This window comes from Gouania willdenowi, unplaced genomic scaffold, assembly GCF_900634775.1.
Source record: "Gouania willdenowi unplaced genomic scaffold, fGouWil2.1 scaffold_262_arrow_ctg1, whole genome shotgun sequence".
Lineage (NCBI taxonomy): Eukaryota > Metazoa > Chordata > Actinopteri > Blenniiformes > Gobiesocidae > Gouania > Gouania willdenowi.
The window spans coordinates 234,303-242,150 of NW_021145020.1; the positions used below are offsets into that span (position 1 = coordinate 234,303).

Consider the following 7,848-nt stretch of genomic DNA (forward strand, 5'->3'; position numbering starts at 1 on the left):
TAACAATTGGACTTAAAAAAAAATCACTCTGCACTGTCTCTTACGTCAGATTTGTTTGGACCAGCAGAGGGCGCTGGTAACCCAGTGGTCGGTTGGCATGCAGCTAATTTACCGGTGAAGAAGAGATGCTATGCTAGCAGACAGAGCTAATAGAAAAACGTGACTTTTAAAGATATTCATGTAATATTACAGATATTCTTTTGGGGCTAAAGGGGTAAGGAATCATTTATTAACATGTTTAAGAGTAGAAGGCGGCCAGAAAGAAAGTAGTAGCAGATTCTGCCCGCAGCCAACACCTCTGGAAGGATAAATAGATAGCAGCCTCTGCTGTTTAAAAAAAGTACTGCGATTCATTTTTCAGAGCATCGATGTGAACTGTGATACCTATGAATCGATTTTTAACTGCCTTACGATTAATCGTTACATCCCTAGTGATCATGAATTAAAATGATGGTATAATTGTAATTTAAAAATTATGTTGCTGTTGTAATTGTAATTACATTAGAAATGAGTTCAGATAATTTACATTGTAATAGTAATTGCCATGAAAAATCTATAAAAATTATAATTTAGTGTTAAACTGGGGAACCATGTTACAGTTCTATGTACAGTTCTATATATACTGTATGTATTTTGAGCGATACTTTTGGGTGTGACCAATACTAGACTGAGTATTATGTGGCCCACGTCTGGTCCAAACCTAAAGCTAATAAATGATTGCTAATCAGGATGCAGCAAGTTAAATTTACTAAACAAGAAATATTGAAAAAATATGTTAAATCTTAAAATAAGAAGGTCCTGATAAATATTCTAAAGCGTTAAAATAAGCAGAAATGGATGATTATTAGATTAAATTACTTGAAATCAAACTTCCTCCAGCACAATAATAAGTGAAATATACTCACTATAAACAAATTATTATTTTTTTATTTTATTTTATTTTTTTTAATTTTGCAAATGAAAGCTTTGGAACAAGAAGAAAACAACTAATCTAAGTAAAAACTGACTCAGTATTAGTGAAACATGATTAAGCTGTTTCTTGATACAAATTGACTCATTTTGAAATAAACTTAAATCTATATTAAAACCAAGTTTTTATTCTTAGAATAAACATCTTATCAGAATCACAATTAGTGACACACTCCACAGGTCAGAGAAGGACTCAGTGAGAATTGAACTCACGACCCCTGGTTTACGAGACAAGTGCTCTAACCTCTGAGCTATGAGGCCCTGTGTCTGACAGCATAGATGATCTTTCACATGACAGATATACACCACACCACTTACATTTACAACTGGGCATCACTTTTTTTTAAGTTTTGGGGGCGGGGCCCTAAATTCCATCTCATGGTGTAACTTTTTTCTCTTACAGTTCCATCTTAATGTCAACAGTTATGATAGTGTGTGGTCTTATTTTGGTCCTCAGTTATGAGGGAATTCCAACTCCGTCATCAAATCTTTATTTTTTTTTTACCAATTTGAAAGGCTACCAATCAATAGCCTTTGTTCAATCAGCTCTCAACAAACACCCATGTATCTTAACCACATGCTAGTTGTGCTACAGTTGTTATATCATGCTTTAATTGTCTACTCCCCACTTTCTAGGTGTTTTGAACCGTAAGCGCTTTAACTCGTAACCAGTGTTGTGTGAGTTACTGAAATAAGTAATGCGTTACTGCAAAAAGTAACTTTTGAGTTACTTAGAATGAAAGAATGTATTATTTATTTTGGGTCATTTGTGTTCGTACAGCTTTATATTAGTGGTGTAATAATATAATAATGCACTGTTGATCAACTGTGCCCCTGTATTAACATTGTTTTGTATAAAAGCCTCTGATAAATGAAATGTTACTGTATCCAACCCTACAGTTTATAATCATTTACATTAACAGAACTAAACTCTGCTCAGTATTTATCTTTACAAACACCAATCTGACTGAAACACTAAGTATTCTTTCAATACCAGTTTATTTATCTGAGACCATCAGAAACTGTAAATATTACAAGGAATTGTGAAATAAATAACACACAAAACAACCTGAATATTATTAAAAATTAAAGTGGCTTCAGCATCATAAAACCGTTGTGTTTAGCCTTAGAATGTTCCCTTACAGTTTAAGTACAAAAACTAGCAATAATGTTCAACATAAACACAAAAAACCTTCTAAAATAAATAAATGAAAGCAATCTGAATTAACATTAGGAATACATTTTGACCAACTCTGCTTTACAAAAACTGCCATAAAACAACCATAAATGATGTGCATATAAAGCACAAAACAGCTGCTCCAAAATTAAAACAGTAATTTTTCAGCCTTAGCACAGTAATGTAATGTAAAGTAATCGTTTGGAGACAAATGAGTAAAATAATACGCATATTTCCACTCTGAGTAGCTCGTCCTGCTCTCGCATTGACTCGCTATGATTGGTGCACGTGATATAAACAGAAACATGCTGACAATGCTTCTTCTTCTTCTTCTTCTTCTTGTTTTACCGTGGTTGGCACGGCGTCCTGCAAAAATATGTAGAGCCACTGTAAACAGGAAGTACACCACAGCTAGCAAAGTAACCAACAAACGCAGCATAATGTAATTGTAAGATATATTATAGTCTGTGTGGTTTTTATTACTTTATTAGTTATAGTTAAATGATTAAACGATAGTTAGAATATGAAATTATCCATAATTAACTGTGTGTGTGTGTGTGTGTGTGTGTGTGTGTGTGTGTGTTTGCAAAACATATCCATTGTCCACCATAGCTGGTTTAAACTAGTTTGGGCCAGTGTGGGTATGTGACCCACTGCATGGACATATGAGCCGTTTCTCCCCCAAAGTTTTTGTGTTACCATATATGGTATTAATCCTGCACCCAGAGCGCTGTTGCACAGCCCTCTGGGTGTGGTCTATGTTTTCTATAATAAATACCTAGTTCTGAGGCATCACCATCAGAGCAATCCAACTTATATCGGACTTTTGTGTCTCTTTTTGTTGGGTTTTTCTCCGAGCTGCAGCTCGCACCTCTCTGCCTCTGGTCGCCTTTTAAGTCAGATAGTGTTTTTCTCTCTGAGATGTGATTGCAACGGTCTTAACGTATTTAGACCCAACATTCACATTTTAGCAACGGTCTTAACGTATTTAGACCTAACATTCACTGGTGCCGAAACCCGGGACCTTACATCTTTTCGTCTGGATCGGTGCGGGCGCAACCGGACCATTAGTAAAACTGCCGGCACCCCCTCCTTTGCAGGGGTGGTCACAGCTTGTTCCAGCACCGACCCGGACGGGGAGTGACGGGTCCCACGAACCAGGGAGAGCACTGACGAGGTGAGAAGCTGTTTCTTTTCACCATAGTACCCGTGACGTACAACGGGGAGTGAAGACCGTGGTGGGTGACGTAATACTCACACGGCGTGGTAAAGGGACAGAGGGCAGACGGGAGTTGTTGTGTGTTGTTTCTTTGTGTGTTGTTTCTTTGTGGTGTTTCTTTGTTGTAACGGTGTCTGTAAATCCCGTGCTGAGAACATGGGTAACGCGCAGCGTAAAGCATTGATGGAAAATAATGATGTGAAATTCATGCAGAGAAAGTATCCCGGTAGTTGTTGCTATCTAGAAGATTGGTACAAAAATTGTGGGTTGATTGAGACATGGCATTTAAATGGACTGGAGGTGGAAAAGGTTTTAAAACTAACACTTAGACACCGATATCCAGTAGTGGTGGGCGGTTTTACCGGGAGACAAGTTAACCGTCAGCCCCTAGCACATAACTCTAATGAGCTGCGACAGCAGGTTGAAGCACTGATGCAAAGAGTGAGGGCGACTTACACAAAACCCCCAAGCCACGAAGAAATAAGTGCGTGTCGTCAGAAATCAGACGAGACGCCAATGGAATATCGTGCCCGTTTAGAAACGGTTTTTAGGACTAATAGCGGGCTTCCTCATTCTCCGCTGGTGGATAATCCATACCAAATACAGCTAAAAATGTGGTTAATCAGTGGTTTGTTGCCAAACGTGTCAGATTTCATAAAAGCAAACTGTGTCACACACCGCACCCTCACTGTTCCAGAGCTAATGGAATGGGCCGAACATGCTTATGAAGTCACTGAGAAAAAGAAAGCAAAAACTGAGTCAGCTAATGTTAATGTATTGGCTGAGGCCATGGCTGCAGCCCTGGTGAGCCAACGCTCAGGGTTTAAAAGACAGGGAAAAAAGCCATATCGCACCAGAACGCCTGATGAGGAAAAACAAGCAAAAATAGATCGAGAAAAAAGACAATGTTTCATTTGTCATGAGGAAGGACATATGGCAAGAGACTGCCCAAAAAGAAAGCAAAAAACAGACCATACGTCGTTCGGGCAAACTCCTAGGCAGTGACGCCAGGACTTGCCGGAGGGAAATGTAATCAGTGACTCCGGAACAGATAATGAAACCTCAGAGTGTGACATAGCCTTTTTAGGGCAAGATGAGGATGCTGATCAATATGACAATGATTTACCTGCAGAATATGAACATCCCCCACCTTTAAATCCAAATCATTTTGTTGATTTCTCCATTTATGCAGCTGTAACATTAACACATGACAAATACCCAAAACGTACACTGTTGGTGGGACCAAAACAAACACCAGTCACTTTCCTGTGTGATACCGGGGCTGATGTTTCTGTCCTCCGTGATCAGGTGGAGGGCGTAGTCACTTCCAAAAAGGTTATTGGCATAGTGGGAGTAGGCGGAAAGCCTCAATATGCATGTTGGTCTGAGGAGGTCATTGTGCAAGATGAAGATGGTTCATATTACACACACCCATTTATTTTGACAACTGATTGTCCCTTCAATTTAATGGGAAGGGATCTCCTCAGTAAGTTACAGATCAGTTTAGTGCCAACGGCTAATGGAATAGTGCCAAAGAAATTTTTATCAGATACTAAAGAATCACTTATGGTGTTGCAAAGCCCAGTCATTCCTAATAAATTCTATACATTGGATCCAGTGTCAACAGGCCCTCGGTCAGTGGTTGGGTCTATGGAAGAACTGCGGGCTAAAATAGCTAAAACATTTGTCATTCCCACAGAAGTACAGACACAGTGGCCACTACATGTTACAATGATGTATGTCAGACCTGAAGGACCCCTGCCAGGTCAACCAGACTGGCTAAGGAGACCAGACCTGTCTCCTGAGGGCAGAGCAGCTGCTAAAGCCTGGGAGGAAAAGTTTCTGCGATTGTCACCACAGAAAATAACATTGACAGACGTTTGTTGGTCTCCAGATGGATGGATTATAATCAGAGTGACGTTACCTCCAGAGCTGACACCAATAAACCCCCCACGGTTTCCACATATTTGTTTACAAAAACCGGCACATAAAAAGTGGAAAGATGCAAATGAACTGTTGGCTGCACTTCCTGTCAAGAGTGACCTGTGGAGGAAGGAGAGACACAATGTATTCACATACAGAGGCTCCTTTTGTGGCTTTGTGAAAAAACAAATGTTGAACTGGTGTACTTTGGCGCCCCCTGCTGTGCATTTGGATGCATGACTGTCTATGTGCACTCTGAAATCAGATGACTTTCCTTCAGTGCCATCATGTCTGTGGGCTAAATCAAAAACAGATGTTGGACTTATGACAACCGCAACATTTGTAACCATAGATCCAGCCACATCTCACAGGCCTCGAATTAGACAGTATCCACTCAAATCAGATGCAAAAGAAGGAATAAAGCCTGTTATTAATGATTTACTGACTGCAGGCGTGTTACAGGAACATGACTCAGCTCAATGCAACACCCCCATCTTCCCTGTGAAAAAGCCACAGGGCGGCTGGAGGATGGTACATGATTTAAGAGCAGTAAATCAGGCTGTTAAATCACGAGCTCCAAATGTACCAGACCCACACACATTGTTAAATGAATTACAACCTCATCAAAAATGGTTCACTGTAATTGATTTAAGTAATGCATTTTTCTCCATCCCTCTTCATAGTACAGCGCAGGGTTGGTTTGGATTCACATTTGAGAACAAAAAATACTCTTACACTCGCCTTCCACAAGGGTTCTGTGATAGCCCTACTATCTTTTCAGCGGAGATTAACAGGTGCATCAGCCACCACACATGGCCAGAGACCACACAGATAATTGTTTATGTTGATGACATTTTATTGGCCAGTCCCACCAAAGCGGAAAATGAAACAGAGGCAATCAGGCTGTTCACACATTTGGCAAAAACAGGAAATAAGGCCTCATTAGAGAAACTACAATTTACACAGGAAAAAGTAACATTCCTTGGTCATAACATTTCAGCTGAAGGGAAAGAACTTACTACATCACGTAAGGAAGCAGTACAAATGGCACCAAAACCGCTTACCGTCAGACAAATGATGGCCTTTTTAGGCCTAGCGAATTATTGCAGGTCGTGGATCGTTGATTATGCTATCATAACTGCCCCATTACAGAACCTAATGTTAGATACACATCAAACTTTAAGCGCACCTTTGCAGTGGACACCTGACGCGGAAGAAGCATTTACAAAAGTGAAACAAATCATAACAGGAACAGGGGTGATGGCGCTGCCAGATTACAACAAGCCATTTACACAGTCTGTTGACTGTAAGAACGGTTACATGACATCAGTACTACTACAGCAATACGGTGAGAAGCAACGACCAATAGCCTATTACTCTAAACGATTAGATGATGTGGCTAGGGCACTTCCCCATTGCGTTCAGGCGGTTTGCGCCGCAGCCATGGCTGTGCACGCGTCTGCTGAAGTAGTGTTGTTCCATCCTTTGACACTGTTAGTCAGCCATGCAGTTGACATCCTGTTAACACAAACAAAAATGTCATTCTTATCTCCTGCCAGGTTTTTACACCTTACTAACACCTTGTTGACCCCAGCCAACCTCATTTTAAAGCGCTGTGCTGCTTTTAACCCAGCTACATTGATACCAACAGCTGACGATGGGACACCGCATGACTGTGGACAGTTAGTGTCGGTGACATGCAAGCCACGTCCAGATTTGACAGACATTCCATTGGAAGACGGAGATGTAGTGTTTGTAGATGGCTCCTCCTCCAAAGCACCTGATGGAACAAATCATACTGGTTATGCAGTAGTTACATGCGACACTGTGTTGAAATCAGGCAAATTGGCTGGAAATCAGTCTGCACAGGCAGCTGAAATCGTGGCCTTGACAGAAGCCTGTAGACTTTTCAAAGGCAAGAAAGTCACAATTTACACTGATAGCCAGTATGCTTTTTCCACAGTTCATGTGTTTGCTGCTCAGTGGGCTAGGAGAGGTATGAAGACATCTAGTGGAAAGCCTGTGCAACATGCCTCCCTGTTAAAAGACCTTCTTGCTTCAGTCCTCTTACCTACATCATTGGCGATATGTAAATGCAAAGCACATACTGGCGCCACTGATGCTGTCTCTCTGGGCAATGCAAAAGCTGATGTTGAAGCTAAAAAAGCTGCTTTTACTGAAGCACTTACTGTTCAGTTGTTGCCTGTTGATGTTGTACCACTTGGCTTGCCAGATGAAGTCCTGATTGATATGCATGCTAATGCTCCTGAAAATGAAAAAACAAAATGGGTTACTGAAGGTGCTGTTAAAAATGACTCTGGAATATTTATGTTAAATGACAAGCCGTGTTTGCCTAGATGTTTGTTTGACGTCGTTGCTAGAATGAGCCATGGGTTGACCCATGTCTCAACAGGAGGGATGGTAGACATAGTCAAACAGTCATTTCATATACCACTAGGACTCCAAACCCATTTTAAAAACTTTTGTCGTCAGTGTATCATCTGTTGTCGTCATAACTCTCAGGGTAATGTTAGGCCCCCTCGGGGTAAGACACCAGCTG

At 40.7% G+C, this 7,848-nt stretch overlaps 1 non-coding gene across 1 annotated transcript; it reads right to left on the reverse strand.

Annotated features, from left to right (window-relative positions):
• Nucleotides 1-1,157: 1,157 nt before the first annotated feature.
• Nucleotides 1,158-1,230, reverse strand: trnat-cgu (transfer RNA threonine (anticodon CGU)). The gene has a single exon. It is a non-coding gene; the product is annotated as a tRNA-Thr (tRNA).
• Nucleotides 1,231-7,848: the final 6,618 nt, after the last annotated feature.